General features: G+C 38.9%; 1 protein-coding gene across 2 annotated transcripts in view; it reads left to right on the forward strand.

Moving 5' to 3' along the window:
• The window catches only part of mid2 (midline 2), an 846,826-nt gene that overhangs the window by 446,787 nt on the left and 379,842 nt on the right, over positions 1-20,197 (forward strand). Inside the window, exons 5-6 of one of the 2 annotated variants that reach the window (XM_039765790.1) lie at positions 14,166-14,234; positions 17,699-17,781. The exons of the other annotated variant lie outside the window; for it this stretch is intronic. The gene's annotated coding sequence lies outside the window, so the exon portion shown is untranslated. The remainder of the gene's footprint in view (positions 1-14,165; positions 14,235-17,698; positions 17,782-20,197) is intronic. 2 annotated transcript variants of the gene reach the window in all.

Here is a 20,197-nt window from a genome sequence, read left to right on the forward strand (position 1 = left end):
TAAGCTGATCTCCATGCTCCTCTAGTAGACTAAGCATGTTCAGAAAAAGGATGGATAGACTGAATATTCTTTAAAAGTATATCATGGCTAAGGGTGATTTAAAACTCCAAGATGATATGAATGTGCTCAGAGGACACAACAAGTTATGTATTCAGTCCACATAAGATTTACTTCAGACTGTTGCTTGATTCCCAGAACTAGTTGCCATCAGTATTTAAGGAGCTGGGTTGCTTATTGTTAGAGCTATTTTACAGTAATTTCTTTTTCAGTGTTTCAGAAAGTAACACTTGGGTCTGCAATGTAGAAGACCACTTCTTTTTTTGTTATGAATACATGTATATTTATTCACCTGTGTTTTGACTTGGTTTTCAAACCTCTCTTCTCAAAGGGAATTTGCACTCCAATTTTAGATCATGGAAATAAAATCACTGCAAGAGAAAACGGTGCCTGTGCCGTGCAAAGTTACAACTACAAGGTAATCAATCACCCTGAGGGCTCATCCAGGTGAGGGATGCCAAATTTAAAGGAATCAAAGAAAGTTAGAGGGCCTAAGGTCTGCAATATTTTAAAAGTGCTACTGTTTGAACTCACAGAGTCAGAAAACTGTAGGTCATAACAGTTTAAGACATTTGACAAATGAGGAGGCCATTCATTCCTTTAAGCTTATTTGATTAGCTGATAACTACAACTGTTTAGCTGATAACTATCCATTCATCCATTATCCAACCCGCTATATCCTAACTACAGTGTCACGGGGGTCTGCTGGAGCCAATCCCAGCCAACACAGGGCACAAGGAAGGAAACAAACACTGGGCAGGGCGCCAGCCCACTGCAGGGTGCACTCACACACCAAGCACACAATTTAGGATCGCCAATGCACCTAATCTGCATGTCTTTGGACTGTGGGAGGAAACTGGAGTACCCGGAGGAAACCCTCAGAGACAAGGTGAGGCCGATAACTACGTTTTCCAAATATCTTCTAAAGGTTGTCAGAACATCCATTTCAGCTGCATGACTTGGCAGTTTGTTCTCAATTTCAGGCTTCAGTCTTAATTTCACTTCTCTTTCATTTCCTTGGATGTTTCTGACTTCATGAATCACAATTTAATCAACAGAATTCTCCTGGTTCCTATACAGCCTTGTCTACTTTGGACTAATGGTGTAATTCACTGTCAGAACGGGACACATTATTGAGTCTCGGTATGTACTTGGTTGCTTTTGTCGCCACAGCCGTTAAGTCTTTGTGAAGCGAGGTGACCAAAAATGCACACAGTATTTTGGATCCATTCTCAGAACTGCCTTACATAGCCTAAGCATAATGTCCTTTAATTTTAATTTTAATTTTTTAATTGCTTCTGTATGTTGTGTATAAAATGAGAACTTTTGCACCAGTATGAACCCCTAACTCTTTCCACAGGTTGCTTCCTATAGTTCAGTATCATTGATCTAGTCTTGCACGTTTTCAGGTGTGTTTTTTTTTTTTCTTTCCTCACAGTATTTGCTACATCACCTATGTTAGAGTCATTGTTAAATTTCTCAAGTATACTAATTCTATCAGATTAGAATGAGTAATGGGCCAAGCACATGCCCCAAAGGGATTTCACTGATACCCTCACCTCATATCGAGCATTCCTGACTTATCTGTAATCCTTGTTTCCAGTCAGTTAACCAACCTGAAATGCACTTGAGATATCTCAGATATTAATGGCTTCTACTTTCAAAATGAATCTTCAAAGTGGTACTGTAGCTAAGGCTTTGTCTCCCAGGATACCCAAGTGAAGTCTACTTTTAGAAAGTCTAGTGAGGTAAGTCTGACTGTCCAGGTGGAGCACTCCTGGCCATTAAATGAGCTGTGTTAGCTGTGTTATCTGTGCACCTGACGCCAGCAACATTGTCAGTGAGTCAAGAGCCTCACTAAATACTTGGCCTGTTTACAGAGTCATTATTGTCACTTGTATTGAACACAGTGTATTTTTGCTTGCATTCAACATTTTGCCACACTCTGTTATCATGATTTGTGAGCATAACTGAAAGTACTTTACCTCAAAAAGCATGTTTTCCTTAACTAAAAATTCAAAGGTCTGTTGTACCATGTTAGCCATTATGGATGTAGTGAGAAATTAAGCAAAATGACACCATTTATTGGCTAACTAGAAAGCCAATAAAAGGAGTCATTTTGCTTAACTTCTCACTACAACCTCGCAATAACAAATTACATACCAAGAGTTGTGATGCATGTATAACTTTTGGCCCTTCAACAATGAGAGATGCTAGTCAACTGATTGGATAAGGGATAGCACCACACATACACAAGCAGACAGGCCGTGAATCAAAGCAAAATCCCAGGTCTAACTCTCTACCCCCTGTCACCCACTTGTTAGTGAATGAAAACTGTTCACAAGAAAACTCAAGAAAGTTTTACATTTATAATGTTTGAAAATAAGAATGATTTGTAAATGACTTGTAAATGACAAATGTTATTATGTACAGGTAAAAATAACATAACAAAGGTGCAATTGAATTATCTGTGGTGCTCACAAACATACTGTTTTAAACTGGGTAAACAGAAATTACAAGTAGTTTTTTGCCAGCTGTACCCAGGTTTCCTGAGTTCCACAACATCACAGTCATAATTGCTGAAATTCTACAGAAGAAGCCCGCAGAAATAACAGATTTTCTATATATAGGAATGCTGTGGGATTTTCCTCAGGGATTGGCCATTGTATGATTGATTCATCTTTTATTGTAGCCTACTCAGAACTACTGTAAATATGTGCCTACCTCACATAAAAGACTAGTTGATATCTTCAAGGTATATTTCAGGCCATTTTATGTTCGACCAACTGAAATCTATGTGGAAATGTGCAGCACAAGTAAAGATGTATAGGGCACCAAAAGCATAAGACTCTGTGATTTAAAAAAAAAAACTGTGTATTCAGTTTATTAATTATTAACAATGCAGATAGACTGTACCATTATATTAGTTAATTTTATTGACAAAGTAGGCTGCAGTTCAAGTCATAACATTTTTGTCACGTTTTTCCTGTATTTGAAGGAGACATGGAGGTGCAGTTTTTAGTGTTGCTCTTTCACAGATCCAACGTCCACTTTCTCTATGTGTACTCTGGTTGTCCTTCCAAAATATCCAAAGATAAGTGTATTAGGTAAATGGGGCTGTTACAAACACAAATTATTTTACAAAATGTCTGTTTTTTTCCACTACATCCCAAAGTTGCATACAGTATGTTTGATTACTGGGTGACCCTTAACTGGCCTGAGTATTTTACTATTCATTGAAGTTAGATATATCTTGTCAGATTAATTCATAGCATTAATTAGTCTTATTTAATATTCTCTTGTTTTCGTCAGTTGCTACTGTAACTAATAAACTCATTACAGTATGCCTGGTGCTTGGGGGTTTGCAAATTTCCTTCATGTCCACATATGTTTTCTTTAGATATTTCATTTTCCTCCATGCTTTGCTGTGATAGGTTCCTAGGCTAACCCTATTCTGCTTTTATACTCTTGATTATGTAGACCTTAACAGAATGCACTAAATCTCATATTTTTATCAAACTGTCAGGACTGCTGTTGTAGTTCAAGTAGAAGAGAAATTTAATAAGCATTATCCAAACAGATAGTGCCATAAACAAAAGCAAAATAATGCATAAACACCATACAACCTGGTACTGACAGATGTTTAGTCTTTCCAGTTGGCCCATTTCTTGTGTTGCTTAAAGTGTCAGCAGAAACTCAAAACATTCTTGGCTTGACTTTCTACCTTGTCCTTTCTTCGCTCTGCTCAGCTCTTTTACTGATTTTATAAAACACATCTTGACATGATGTGGTCACTGTATCGAGACAACTTTGCATTTTTTAAAATTAACTGTCTCTGAAAAGTATTTTCAGAGCTCATATACATAGGGGGATGCAAAAATTCCTGGGATCAGTTAATAATACAGGAGTTGGGCGAAATTATCAACTATGCGATTAGGTATCATATGCTTACAGTCTTGTTAATCTGTCTGTCATTTGATGTTGTGCTTAGATAATTGAGATGCATATTTCTGACAGTTATTATATAATAATGAGTGTAATTTCTGAGATTTTTTTATCTCCAAGCTGAAAAAAGCATATCAGATTATATTGAACATCAAGACAATGACGATCACATTTTTTCTGCATTAATGGAATTGTTGATTAAGAGTTTCGCAGTGAAGAGACTTTTAATCAGTGACATCACAGTGTAGGACAAAGTAGGCATTACTCATTCCACTATGCTTTAGTGGCAAACTGGTCCTGTTAAGAAAGCAGATTTAACAGGGATTCATGCATCCAGCTACTCCTTTCCAAACTAGCTTTGCAAACTAAGTAACTGAACTCCAGCTTGTACCAAGATCTGCCTGGACTTCTTCTGATAACAAAGGTGTAAGTAAGAGGTGACCTGACATCTCTCCAGAGGCCCCTCTAAAGACCTCTTGAGCCAGAGAATGAAAAAGGGACTCAAGCAAGAACAAAAACCTATAATTCAAAGGATGACAACTAAGATGGACTAAAGAACTCATCTACTGTATTAGAAGACACTGATTTTACAACTCAAAGTGACTTTAAGACAATACGAGAAGGTTCAAATTTCCTTTAATACCACCTGCATCCCTTCTCTCAAAGGAAGAAGCAAAGAAAGCCAGAGATTGGAGAGAATTAAAGAGAAGCTTGGAGAAGTGGGAAGTGAACAGACTTGTTGAATGTCTCTGTGGAATCCTAGAGAACTCTGGTACATTTCTTAGGGGTACTCTGTGCGCATTCTCCAAAACCACCTTCGAAAATCTCTCAATCTACGAAGCTGTGAGCCACCGTCTCCATGAAGAGCTGAAAAGGTGAAATTCTCTTCTCTTTGTGGACCAGAAGCTGAGACACAGTATGTCAAGACAAATTGTGTGCCAGTAGTTCACCTTCAAGAAGGGAACATCAGCATCTAAACTCTTAAGCCAGAGTGAGTAATGCCTTTTCCCTTTGAAGTGGCAAAAATCAGCAGAGAGCAAGCTGAGGAAGTAGCGGCACAGAACTGACAAGGATCATGAAGCAAAGAGAAAGAGTGCACTCCAACGCATGAAGAATTCTCCACTTGAACCTGGAGCAGCAAAAAAGCAATAACGCCACACAATATCGGACATCATCCATAAAGACTTGTAATCGTAAAAGTATTTATCTGAGCCACGATAAAGTAGAATTTTCAATACCAGTAAACAGCCAGCCTATGTGTTATATGTTTGTCTGTCTAGTATGTCTATATCCTGTCTTGTATGTCAATATATCCAGTATATGCATTTTTCATACTATAATTCTTGTGTTTATTAATAAAGGGTATTGTATACTGTTCCTTAAAACAAGTGTGCCTCAGTTACCTTGATATAAGTCTAAAGGCCAGAGAACCTCCCTCCTAAAACCGAGAAAGGTACGTTAAATAAAGTAAAAGCCTTGACTGAAGTATATGAGTAATTTCAAGTATTGCCAAAGGCAAAACTCATAATTAATTAACCAACTTAAAATTTACTTAATTCCTACATTTAAATTGACTGTCCTTGGGTGAACAAGTTACATTTTCTCTTTCAAAAATTCCTACAAGAGTGAATTGCTGAAGCATCTGCAGTAAAGCGTCAGGTAAAAAGTGTCCCAAGCAGTGCATTTTGCCCTGTCACAGCTCACCTACTCACACTGCACTGTCACTCAGAGTTTTTGACCAAAAACTATGTGTTTGTAGCTTTGTACCCCCTTTTTCCAGATCTCACCCCCTGTGATTTTGTTTTGTTCCTGAAACTAAAATTGAGACTGAAGGGAAGACAATTTGTTACAGTGTTAGAAATACAGAAAAAAATTACAGGAGGCATTCGATAAAGTAGCAAAAGAGTAGTATAGAAAATGTTTTGAGTTATGGAAGAAGCCCTGTGACAAGTGTATTGCATCTTGAGGAGAGCAATTTGATGCTGACTAAAATGGAATTGATGAAAGTTGTATAATAAAGTTTTTTTTTTATTTTAACAACTATGCTCCCCAATACTTCTGCCATTTGAGTCAGAAGTTCTATTGTGAGGCGTGCTTGTGTAACTTAGAAGTGGGAGTTAACACTATTGTGCTAACATCCAAAGTTCATAAAACTAAAGTCATGTTTCCAAAATTGGTTAGTTTAGCTTATGCTTCTGACATCATTAAATGGGAGTCAACAGCACAGCATGTTTGCATAACCTAGACACAGCTTTTTAAAGCCAACATGCATTATGCACTTCTGCATAGTGCACTTAAAACAGCTCTTATCTCCTATCCACAAAAACATGTATAGCCAAGCAGTACCTTAAACCTACAATATAGCAGAGCTATTACACTTTCTTAATTCTTAAGCTAACTCCAAAGCATTGACAGACAAGGTGCATTTGGCAACAGCCAAGTTACATGACAAGCTGTTTTAATAAAACAGACTGTTTCAAAATAGAAAGGCAAAAGCATCTTTTTAAAGGTCCACTTTTTAAACATTGCAAGAAAAGTTTCTTTTCCTTGCAAAATAGTTCTACTTCTTCCTCCAGCATTCCCACATTTCAACGATATGCAGTTGATGTGCACTGGCGACACTAAAAATGTGTGAAGAAGTGCAAATGTGCTGGTACCCAATCTAATTCTGCAAGGACAGACTTTCAGTCACCCATAATGCTCTACAGTAATGGAAAAGGAGAAGTTGAAGACTTAATGAATAAAGAAACAAATACAGAATACTGAACTTTGTATTTCCACGTGCCTTCATGCAGAGTCCTGCAGAAAGATGTTTTATTTCCTGAGTGAGACAGTATTTGCTCACTCTTTCATTTCCTAGACCTTGTATTTCGGGACTCATTTTTAAAATGTGGCTATCCTTTTGAGGACTGAGACCCTGACGTTGAAAAGCACTGCTTCTAAGCACCCGTCAGATAATAACCACATAACGATTAGGCAGAAGACTTGTATATAAAGTTCTTTGCTACAAAATACAGTACTATCATTAAGTCTTTCTTAAAATGCAAATTCATTTTTACAGAGCACTTTATAGACTTAGATAATATTTAATTATTTGTTAGCTGAAATTTGCAGATAAAGTAGAGGATGAAAATTTGAAACTCAGAAAATACCAAGAAGCCTGCAAAAATAATTAAAAAAAATTAACTCTTTAAATTTGGGTATATGGTTCTAGTGAGAAGTCAAGCAAATTGAGACCTGTTATTGGCTAACTAAAAAGATTCGAGCTACCTCGAAAGTGTGCATATTGTTACCTTTTTATATATACTGTATTTAAAATGGTGAAATTGTCTTAAGTGTCCCTAGGAGCTAGGGAACCATTTGCCAAATATGCTGGCCTGATTATTGTACCCAGTTATGTGATCAGAGCTGTAAGGCAGCACTACTTGGGACACTTTTCCATTGTACCTCAAACAACAAAAGATGCACATGGAACGAAGACCACATACAAAATACAGCAAAAAACACAAACTAGCAATAAGTAAATAAAATTTAGATCATTGCGCTCAGAGTTCCAGTCTTGGGGCAAACCTTGGCCATGCCACGAAGCAGCAGTATGGAACTGGCTTGTTCCTTTGTTTGAAGTTGCAGCTCTCAAGCGCCACTTCCCCATGAGTCTATACAGATGCATCACACTTTTTTTTTCCAGCAAGAATAAAACAAACAACTTTTAAAAATCTTTCATTATTATTATTATTTAATGAAGTCTTACTCGGACACAAGAAAGGGGTGAGGAGAGATCCTTTAAGGCTTGTTTTGATATTGTAGCTGGGCACATGACTAACTATGCATGCATATAAACCATGCTGCACTGCACTCGGTATTATATAACTGGTGGCAGTACTCATAATATTCTAATTATGGTCAGCTAATAAAGTGTTTTTCTCAACCTTCATGGTCCTGTCACCCAGTTCTGCCTTTTTAAATTCACTGATGACGCGCTAGCAGCCAAATCACTCCACCCCCTTGGTGAAACTAATGCGATCTGTAGAGTTTCCCTCTTTGTAAAATGAGAGTGATCAAAAGAGTTGGAGGAGATTCACCTTTGGTGAAAAGAACATTACTGGAAGAGCAGGGAGAGTGGTCCACCCTCATGGAACAAGGAAATACTGTATATCTCGCAGTCCTGTTGATTGCTTAAATGGTACAATGGCGAACCAAGAAAGGCAACATATGCAAAAGTGTACCCCTCAACACATGCAAAATGAAAATCCGGATGAAGTCCTGATCAGGTTGTGACAGCAATGATCTCACAGTAGGCTTGTGTGAAGGTTCTGCACATGGCTACTACAGCTCTGTGATGTCATGCTGGCCTTGCAAAGCCTATGAAAAGGAAAATTTCCAGTAAAATATTTGGCAAATGACCTTCTTTATATAGCATCAGTAAGAGCATCCGGTGTAAAATTTTGCCAAATCAATATGTGGACAACAATTTTGGATGATCCACTGTGGCAGCCGAAAGAAGAAGAAGATTCACTGTGAAAATGCTTTGGTGACTTTTACCAATCAACTCTATTAACAATGCAAAATATAAATGGTGGAAGTCCTAATGAAATTACACATGTGCAGAAGAGACAACATTTGGTCTCCACCTACATTGGGGAGTACCACATGTAGAACTACTTGGCGATTCCCTAAAGTAAAGTGCATGTACTAAGACTTGTGTGCTAAGGGAACTCATTCTTATCAGTCATTTATAGGGAAACCAACATGGGAGGGCTTATCAGTCATGATTCTGGATTATAAACTCGTATCAACATGGCTAACTAAGGTGTAGAACAATGAATTTTTGGAAGAAACTGCAAAAACATGCATTTGACGCAGATGCTCTAGACTAGGAAAGATATAACGACCATCTAGTTATTAACATTCCACACCGACATAGACTGAACGGTTTCCCATGCCTTAAAAACTTTCACATGGTATTATCAGCACCTGGACACTGGCAATCCCTCATATATGCTGTCCTAAGATGTTACAGTTTTCTCTTCCTGAATCAATCATAGACAGATGCTTGGACCATAGACACCTGTCCACCCTCTGACATCAACTTCACAACACAGTGACCATGCAGATAGCTTATACATTGTGATCTGTGGACAAGGTAGCTATGAGGCCGCAACTTCTGAACTACAGCAACTGCAAAAATAGTTTAGTTAAAAATAAAAGATGTTTTAACCCTAGTGATTAAATATGGGGTGCACAGTACTTCCAGTTAACAACTGCCAGTCTCAGATGATGGCAGAAAAGCCTACCTCCCAAGGTTGTCCTTTTCTAATTATAACTTGATGGCTTGTACAGACATTCGTAATGATGATGCACTAACACAGTTATTATGTTACTATTAGCTAACTATGGCTGGCAGCTCAGGATATGCAGGATCAAAGGCTCCTTTTTCTTCCTATGAGTATGACGGTATTTCCCTCAGGCTTTGAAGGGGCCGCTGTGTGAAAATAGAAGACCTGAATTTCTGGTTGAGCATCGAGCGTCTCTTGCTATTGACCTGTAGACAAAAAAGAGAGGAGGGGGGTTGGATCACCATTAGCGGTAGGTGGAGGGGTTAAGAGTAGTTAATCCACAGTATGCCGAAGAGGCACACACACTCACCGCCTCTATGGTCAAAGGCAACTGCACGTCTCCCTCCCTTTCTGACTTTTCCCTCGCTCACTCTGGAGAGTTGAGCTGCTCTTTCTGTAGCAGCATTCTGTTAGAGAAATGCGAATGAAGAAGGTGTGCAAATCACTTGAAAGCTCAGCATGGGAGAACTGCTTGCCAGTGGTGAGTGTGAGTGATATGTAGCCCCTGAAGGTAGCATGAAAAATTAAAGAAGTAATATGTTTCTTTCCTGGGGAAAGGGAGAATACTGTGAGTTTGGCCTAATGCTTTCTCTGCTGGATTTTTACCCTGCAATGATTTCTTTTCATTGTATGTCAGTTGTGCTTTGTGTCTTTTTAGTGTTTTTGCTCTTTTTAACAAAGGACGTGTGTCTGTCTGGTGAAAACCCTAGGTAGTGAGAAGGTTTGAATTAAGAGGGTTTGAGAATGCTTTGAATTGTTTTGATTTGGTTCCACTGTAATCTCGTTAAATACTCTATAAGGTAATTACTGTGAAAAATCCAGCATAAAATAAAGATTAATTGTGTTTATGAAGACTATTTTTTTTTTAAAAAGTCCATCATGTCAACAGCCTAGTTTGAAATGGGTCACCAACAAATCTCACATTGGTCTCTTCTGGTGGCTTATAACTCAGGGACAGGAAACAGAGGCTTTAGCAGTGGGACGTGTGTGTACAAAGTGTGTTTAATAAATTCAAGTCTACTGCTTTCTGACTCACAAAGTAAACATGCCATCTCTTTATAAATATCTAATCCTGACAAAGAAAAGGAGGTGGTGCTGGTGGTGGTGGTGGGGTATGTGCAAGTGTACACACATGTGCTGTAAGGAAGGGTGTGTTCACAGCTTGTGATGTGCAAGGGAAAGGGATTGAAAGAGATTCCCACAGCTTGGAAAGTGAAGAAAATCTAAAGCATTCATTCAATGTTCTGCCATCGCATACAAAGGATATGTATCCCATCACTATTAAAAACCGTGTATTTGACACATTTCCCTGCATCAGGGTGTCTACTTTCATTAGAGTATGCTGTTTGTTTTCAGGAAACTGCAAACAATGTCTTTTTTATAAGATTCAGGTAGCATTACCTTTCATGGTATTTGCAATTTTCATTCATTTGTTTAGTCTTTTATCTTCCCAAACCCTCACATTCCAGTATATCCTGGCAACACTGGGAACAACCCTACACAAAACATCAGTCTATCACAGTGCACACACACATGTAAAGGTCCAATCTGAAGTAAGCCCTTTACTTTTCCTGCTTGTGTTTGTGAGGTGTACGCTGACATGGAGAGAATGTGCAAAGTGAAAGGCCATCATTGTTAACCATTTTTTACTCTTAATCTTTGTTGCAGAATATTTCTAAGGATTACAATTATAGTAAATGTCGAGTTAATTGACCTGGCAGCATGTCATTTTGGAAATCATACAAACTTCAAACAACAGGCACTCCAGTTTGATGCCTAAGGTCTGTGTTGTAACACCTCTACCAACAGTGAATGCCTGCCGTTTTATAAACATTCTGAATTCCTCATTGGGCAAGTCTTCTTATTTACAAAGTGCATATTCAAATGCATCAGCTTATCCATCTATTCATTCATTCATTCTTGCATTTTTCTTAAGCCACTGTTTTCTATTACAGGATTATGCACATACTGGCAGCAACAGTCTCTAGGCAGCCAACATGCCCTATTAGGCCGCTTTAGGTTCACCAGTTCTGAGCGCCTTCATGGAGACCCAGAAGGAGTACGCAATCTTTTCAAATGTAGTGGGCAGCAGTGCTAAAGACTGTGCCTCCAAGTAACCCTGTATTAAAGCAATGCCGGGAAAATTGTCGTTAATGCTAGGACAATAGCTTAAACGGGGCACGACTTCTCAGCTCTGTCACTGGAGAGCCAAAGTCAGTACAGTTGCCATTAAAACCATATCTTTTGCTTTCTGAACTCATTTATTAACATTCAGCTTTGCAGGGGGCTGGAGTCTAAACCAGAAACAAAGAGGACCAGCCCTGGATAGGATGCCAGTCCATCACAGAGTACTCACTCACAATTTCACATTATCAGTGTAGATTAAGTGACCTAATCTGCACTTTGACACATGGTAGGTGACCAGAATGCCTAAAGAAAATCCATGCAGACTTGGGGAAGAATGCCCAAACTCCACACATGACCTAGTGCTCTGCAAGTACACGACAAGGCGTCCGTTTTTGCCCATTCATTTTCTATTGATGTTTGCTTGATGTCAAGTTACATCCATTTTTGTAACCCAGCAAAACTCATAGTTTCTGCCCTCCTTTTCATCTGTTCTCACAAAAGTCTGTCAATAGACCATCTCCTCTCACATCATTTCTTTTGTCAATGTATCATATTAGGATGAGATCTGCTTTGATAATAAAAATAATTGCCAATTTCAAGTTTAAATTTAATGGCATCTGTACACAGTACAATGAGATCCTTACTTGCATGTCTCCACAGACTAGTGACAGCAGTACAATACAAACTACAGGTAATGCAGGCTACACGGTATGAATAGAAAATCAAGTCATACATACAAGAAAATTGAGCTCTGTAGCCCTGAACTGGAATAAGAAAGTTCAGAAAAAGGATTACTGGATAGTAAATAACCTGGAAAAAGGATCAACTGAAGATGAAATATATTTATTTATTCATCGTATGTTCTTTTTCCAACTCAATTATGTGTGGCAAAAGAGAACAAAGTATGCAGAGTGCTAAGGAAAAAGAGTAGATGTGCAGCAATGCACTTCTTCAGTGTAAATCTTAACTTACTCTGTTTCAAAACTAAATATTTTGTAGGCACTTTCTCAAACTGCTTTTCAAGTATAAGGTTGCATAAAGTCTGAGCTTCGCCCAACAGCCACAGAAGCGAGACAGGACTAGACACATGAACTAGAGAAACTCACAAACACGCTCCCATCAGGCTGTTTTCTAGACACCAACAGACCTGCTGGTGTGTGTTTAGAGTATGGAGGAAGCCAGACTGGCAAAAGAATGAACAAAATAGTCGCAAGCAAAGGAGAGGATGCCATCCCATACTGCCAATAAGTCTTCAAATAGTGTCTTTTGCCAAGTGCACTATGACAAGACAATGTGTGCACAAAATGTGCTATAATGACTCGCACAGTCACTCCAGGAGCATACAAATCCACCTTCTCTGTAAACACAGGGACAACAGCGAAGCATGACACAGAAGGTAGCAAGGGAATAAATGTCTAGGAGAAAAAAAAATATTCAGACAGGCAGAATATAAGTAACGTCATACTCTGGGCATGAGTGGTGCAAACTGGGTGGGTTCCAGTCTTGACATTTTGTACTGTACCTTGACACACCTCTTCTGTGGAGCTTCCAGTCTATGTGTACCTGTCTTGTTTTGAAGTGTGAAAGGTTGTAACAGGGGCTTATTAATGTACTTTCTTAGTAGTGATTGGACGAGAAAACAATACTGAAAGAAAAATTATTTTCTAAATGACCATAAACATTGATGTCTATTGACTAAATTGATGTTTTGGTGGATGGCCAGGGCCCTTACCCAGCCAGAACTCCTTCATACTGGAAGGACTGGGGAAAAGAGAGCATGCACAGAGCAGTATCTCCCCCTGAATTGCTAGATGGAAGCTGCTCTGGATTGCAGCAATGCCCTGAATTCCCACAGGGCATCATAGGAATTGGAGTTTCTCAACTCAGCCCTGTTGGGTTCTGTGGGTGCCGCCAGGGGATGCTGCAGGGACTGCTGAACCCTATCTTATCGGGCTCCCACTCACCTAGAAGTGCTTCCAAATCACGCTTCTTGGATAACAGAAGTACTCTGGGATGTTGCATAAAAGGAGCCAGCTGCCTCAGCTCCTGGGGCCACATTTTGTGCTGGACTTGTACCTGTGTCAGTTTGTGTCAGGTTTGAGGAGCTGGATCACCTTCCACAGGCCACAATGTTTAATATAAATCTCTGCACAGGGTTTGTTTCTTTTAGTTATAGCTGAAGGCACTCTGACCTATTGTAGGGACCAAAACAACCTCCTGAAGAACTATCAAATATTTTTAAAGAAAATCATGCAGAGAGGTGGGCCCAGTTAGATGATTGTGAGGATGCTCAATTACAGTGAACGTGTTTTGCTAAACTATAGTCATGTCAGGTTAATAATGAAATGTTAAGGAAGTATACAGTATTTGGAAAAAATTGGTGACCGCTTTCTCCTCAGTATTTTAAGCAAGGTTCTTCAAGAGTTTAGGGTTCTAGGCCTGCTGCTGCTGCTGTGTGTCATTCGGTCCTTGTTTTAAGTTGAGTCCACTTAATGTGGGTGTTTGACCCTACCGTTTGTTGTCTTCTCTCCTGTTGACGATTTTCAGAGAGTGGTCATTGTTACGGTTTTACATGTGTTTATGTAATTTATTGCTGTTTTTATGTGTCTGAATTATGTTTTATTTTTACATATTTCTGTTATATTTATGATTATGTACTGTCCCCCAAAATATAGTTCTGTTTGTGTTCTTTGTGGGCAGAACTCCAAGAGGTGGGACCATTTTGAAGTCGTAGAAGTGGGAATCATTCATAGTATAAAATGGAGTTTTGTAAGTATTGTCTTTATCTGATTTTTCTGCCTACCATTATCTTGCTACATTTTAAGACTTCTAATTATTTGGATTGTGTTTTGGGACTTTTCTTGCTTGGTACTGCCTTTTGGCCAACTCCCTTGTTTTTATTTGGGCTCTTCTGAGCCTCTTTTCTGTATTTTTGGCTGTTATTGCAAATAGATCCTTAATTTCTAACGATTACTTTGTTTGCTTGTTTATGCAAGCAAGAGGTTTAGAGCCACCTTTCTTCTTGTGAGTTTTTCTGCCTTTTCTATCATTTAAGCTAGCAGGTGCCTTAGGGGTCTGCTTAAAGTCAAGATTGCCCCTTCTTGGCAGACCAAGTAGGTTTCTAGCCTGCGCCCTAAGATGTTCTGGGGTCTTATCCATTTTCTTCTTGGAGGAAACTCCTATTCATGACACTGAGCTTATGTTTGGAAGGTGTCCACGTTGGAGCCCTACAGGTTGCATCTCTGCTGATGGTAGATAATGATGTCCACTGGGTCTCATCAGATTACATGTGCACGTGTGTACTTCAGGATCTTATTCACAAGTAAAAAAAGAGGTGATTATTTCATCGACTGATGTATCTGTCAGTGCAGCAAGAGATTGGCAGACTTTGTACCAGGCAGTGGTGATCAAGTAAGAGCTAAGTTCTGTATTTGAGGCTTTCTGTTTACCAGTAAGTCAATATCCCTATCAATAAGTAACCCCCGTATACTGTAAGATGTTGACAAATTAGAAAAATAACATGGAGCCAAAACTTGACGGCCTCAAAATGGCGGAGGAGGTGGTTTTAATGATGGGGAATAGGAAGAGGTAGGCTCAGTAGACTAGAAAGTGGATGTAATGTTATTGGAGACCGGTCCATCAGTCATCTTTTATGCAGAAGGAGTAAGAGAATAGGTATTAGGTGACAGCAACAACCCTTGGTTCGGAGTGCAATTACAATTAATTGAGCCCTGAGTTTGTCTCCCAAATGCATTTGTGTGACAACAGATAAGACAGTGTGAAGAACAACAGGGATAGACTGACTCCCCAGCCAAAATAAACCCTGTTCCTTGTCTTGGCCAGGAGGCTGGCATGGTATGTCTGCTTGAATAGACTGGCATCCCAGCCGATTTCAACAGAAGAGCCAATCCCGGCTGGGAGGCCAGTATAATGGAAGGTTTGGAGGAGACAGCTTTTCAAGACTATATGCTCCCCCAATATGCTAGGTGGTAATGGTCTTCTCTTGGGAGCCATTGTCTTATTGGGTAGCCTTGCTAGGTTGCATAAATGCCCTCTGGAAGGAGCATCCTTGCTTTGCCAGAAGTGCTCTCTTCTGGCAATAACCTGGCATTCATATTGTGCAAACTGTGAAAGATGCCTGTGAAACAGTACTATGCTTAATCGAATCAGTGTATATGAACCCAAGACTTGTGTGTTGTCTAGGTTTGTCTGGTGTTTGGGGCTCTGCTACGCCATCTACAGGTCACAGAAGATAGCACTTTATTGGACCCAAGAATAAAATGTAGCTTTTTGCAGACACTCAGGAAATATTATAACAAACTACAAAAACAAAATCTCCAAATTCAAAGAGTGAAATAATGATCTGTATAGTGCAGTGATTCCCAACCTTTTTTTGCCCATGCCCCACCTAGGCCTCTCTAAAATCATGATGTCCCCCACTGTAATATATACCTTAGTCTTATTATTACCTATTCAAAAAGTGAACTCCTACTCACGTGGAGGAAGCCCATAATGTCATTAATTTGGTTTAAGCAAGCTTCCAAAGAACATGGAGACAAAAGAGGGAAAGGATAGTTGAAGTACTGACAAAAGCCAGTTGAAAAATCATAAATTAAAGGGTTCTTCACCGTCCCTTCTATGTTTATATAAATACATAAATGTCTCTGTAAAAAATAAAAATTGTTTCTATCATTTTTAACAGTGAATTTCTGTTTTTTCATTTTATAAATTGTTTAACGTACCTAAATTCTCAAATTGCCCACCTAAAAGATCAAATTGACCCTAGTGGGGCATGCGCCCCACGTTGGTAATCCTCGGCAAAGTGATTTATAAATAATGGCTCAATAAAATAGCCTGACTTTTTTCTTTTCATACCAATAACTGTTTAGGAATCAGCACTGCTCACTCTTCATTGGTTAGAGGTTTTTATTTTCTAAGACTCTGTTAAAAGTAATGCCACCTAGTGGTAATGTGCTGCACAAAGTATTGTACTTATTACTCTGATCTGAAATACAAGACAAATTTTAAACAGCAATACTGTACTTTTTCATTTAATCAATCAATCAATCAATCAACATTTATTTATATAGCACATATTCATAAAAAAAATTTGTAGCTCAAAGTGCTTTACAAAATGAATAGAGAAACAGAAGACACAATAAAAAATAAACATTTTTAAATATAATAATATTAAATGAGTCTTCAGATGCCTCATTTTTACATATAAGGAACAATCCTCACCTAGTTGAAGACATCCAGAATATTTGCTATTACTACATTTGTGCGTTCCTAACTTTACAGACCAGTTAATGGACTAATCTTTTAGGGACTTTTCCGCACTCTGTGCCACATAAAAATGCAGACCGTTTTATAGAAATCAAATAGCAGTTATTCCTGTGATTTGTGCTTAATGTGGTCTCTTTGAGGTGTAAAGCACAATATGAGGCCACTCTTTTGGCAGCACATCTATCAGTAAAAATACTGCCTCACTCTGCTTTTGGACTGGAAGAGAAAACCAGATCCTCCAGATGAAAGCCATGGAAACAAGCATGTACTGTATGCATTATACAACAGATGCACAATACTTCAGTCGAAATCATGATCTTTTAGACAACACTTCTATTTTTAGAAGTAGCAGCCTCCACAAACCAGGTCCTGTTAACATCGTCCTTTTTTTTCCTGCAAGTTGTCAATAATTCTCTAGGGTGGGAGAGGTCAGGATGCGAGGGGTAGAAGCTTAATTGGTTCAGATACATTTGGTTGCTCTTATTAAATGAAACTGCCACTGCACAGAACATGCCAGGAATCGGAGATATAGTCAGAGTCAATACTTTAAAGTTTCACAAAGCTGCCATTTGACAGTGCTGAATGCACTAACACTACTGTATCGTTAAAAAATGACATTAAACAGGAGGAACTTTTTTTCTTTTGTTCAGAGTATCTCATTCACCTCTCTCGTGTTCTTGTTTTGTTGACGTCTTCCTCCCTCTCATAACAGCACAGCCCCAGTGCATTCAAATAATCAGGATGATAATTAAAGCAGTAATGCAAAAGACGCACCGCAGCAGGACTGCCTATGGCGAATGATTACAGTAAGAATCCAGGAGTTTTTTTTTTGTGCCTCAATTCAGATAATTTTTTAGCACATTATATATAACGTGAACATTTCAAACCCTCTTAATCCTACCAGAAAGAATCACAAAAACACTAATGGTTTTTATTATCACTTTTAGGAGGGGACTTGGCAGTGTTTACTTGTTTTCCTGGACCAATTTTCAATCTGGATGATCTTCCTTGGCATTTAACTGCATGTTTGGTAAGTTTGTGCACTCAAACTCAAATTGAAGGCTTACCCCTTGTATATATTTTGTTAACCTCTTACAGCTGAAAAAACAGAAATTGATTGTATCTCTGTAAATGTCACTTTTATAAAGTAGTACCATGATCATGCAGGTCATGATGAGAACAATAATATACGAAGCCTGTCATCCTCCTGTAGCATGCGGCTGTTTAAACACTTCTATCAATTATATATGTAACCCGCTTGCACCACCATTCCTTTATCGGTTTGCAAGGACCTGAGCTCTAACGGTGTCGCCACCTCTATTGTTGGCAGGTTCACTATAGCCCACCTTCAGCCCTTTAATACATAATCAAATCACTGTTACTCAGATATTACTACAACTAAACTCACTTTACTTAAATGAAAAATTAACAGTTTTCAAAACTTGAGATATTTACAAATATATACACTATACATAAAACACAAACACTAAATTATTTATAACTATACATATATCATGGGTCCGAAACTACTGGTGAGCTCACCTGGACTTATTTCCACAGTCAGTAAAAAATTACTCACTCCGTTGGGGGCCCCCAAACGTAGCTCGGGTACGTAGTGACCAAACAAACAAAAACAGAAACTGGCCCCTTCACTTGAAAGGTTACTCAAGCCACTTTAAAACAAACAAAAAAAACACCGACCTTGTTTTATTTTATTCCTCTTTAGACTCGGGTACCTCCTTTAGGCCTCTCGTCTCCCTCTTTCTCCAACACCCTCTTTACTTGCTGATCGCCATTTCTGCACTTGTGTCCTGCCGTCTTTCCCTTTATCAATTAACTCCTTTTGTGTTTTAACCGTTTGCTTAAGTTAGTTCCTCTATCTTTCTTTCCGTCTTGTTTCGGCGTTTGGCTTCAACAGCGCCTCTCTTTTTGCCTTCTTTCTTTTCATCTTGTTTCAGCGTTTTGCTTCAATAGCGCCTCTCTTTCTCGTTCTTTTCTTTCCGTCTTGTTTCGGCGTTTCGCCTCAACAGCGCCCCTCTTTTCTCATTCTTTCTTTCTGTCTTGTTTCGGCGTTTTGCCACAACAGTGCCTCTCTTTCATCGTTCTTTGTTTCCGTCTTGTTTCAGCATGCTGCCTCAACTGCGACTCTCTTTCGTCTCACAGCCCCCCCAAATCAGGTGACACTTATATATAGACTAAACTTTACCCAATCCCCACAACTGGCACCCCATTTCACTCAATAAACTTTATTTACACAAACACGCAGTTATATATTCCTTTTGAAAAACTGACCCAGTTTACATATGAGCAGAGTTTTTTTTCCATTACATGTTCACTTGGAGGAAGAGCTGTTTTGGGTAATTTTAGCCCAGTCTTGGATGGGCCACCACACAAGTTGATTCAGAGTCACCAGTTTAAATCTTTGCCATGAGGAAGGAAACTAGTATATTCAGAAAAAGGAATTCACTGACCTATAGAGAACGTACACAGTCCAGCGACCACGCTGGGTGTTAAACTCCAATCCTTGGTGCCAGTGTCCTCTTAACGTAGTGCAGTGCTCCGCAACCGGTGTGCCATGAGCCGATACAGGTGTGACGCGGTCAAATAAGACAATTTTTTAACTAAATAATATTTCAACGGTCCTCCTGAGAAATACAATAACAAGAATATGTGCAATGAAATATTCGCGTAAATAGCCTTTTAAAGGTTTCATAATTTTATGTGTCATTTCTCTGAAATAATAAATCCCATCGCCTGGCGCCTACGATGTAGGCCCTACGTAGTCGCCAGACAACTGCGTAGTATGCTTTGATAGGCAAAGCGCTCCGTGCCCTCACCTAGATTCAATTCATGCTGACGTATTAGTCGTGCTACATCGCATTCACTCGTCTTGCGACAGTAGTTATCATTCATTTCTATTAGTTGTGTTGCTGAATTGTGTATGGTTAACGTTCTTCGTGTGATTCATATTTAGTTTTATACCCCTTTAAATATGGATAAAATTTACGTGGAAAAGATTCGTCTTCACGTACAGATGATGAAGAACCCAGCACAAGTGTTGCAAAAAAAACAAAGAAGATTGTGAAAAGAAAGTACAATGAAGACTACATTCGATATGGATTCTTGTGGTGTGGTGACGAAATGGCTCCAAAGCCACAATGCATCATTTGCGGCGATCAGCTATCAAACGAGGCAATGACACCCAGTAAACTAAATCGCCATCTAAATTCAAACCATCCTAGTTACGCCAAAAAAGACAAACAATATTTTCAGAGGCGCTTAGAACAAAATCAAAAACAGAAGCAATTTATGAAATCGGCCTTTACGGTTTCTGAGAAGGCCTTAGAAGCTAGCTACCATGTTGCAAAATTATTTGCACATCAGAAAAGACCACATACTATCGGCAAAACACTTATTAAACCAGCATGCATGGAAATTGTTCGACT

This window comes from Polypterus senegalus, chromosome 10 (genome assembly GCF_016835505.1).
Source record: "Polypterus senegalus isolate Bchr_013 chromosome 10, ASM1683550v1, whole genome shotgun sequence".
Taxonomy (NCBI): Eukaryota; Metazoa; Chordata; class Cladistia; order Polypteriformes; family Polypteridae; genus Polypterus; species Polypterus senegalus.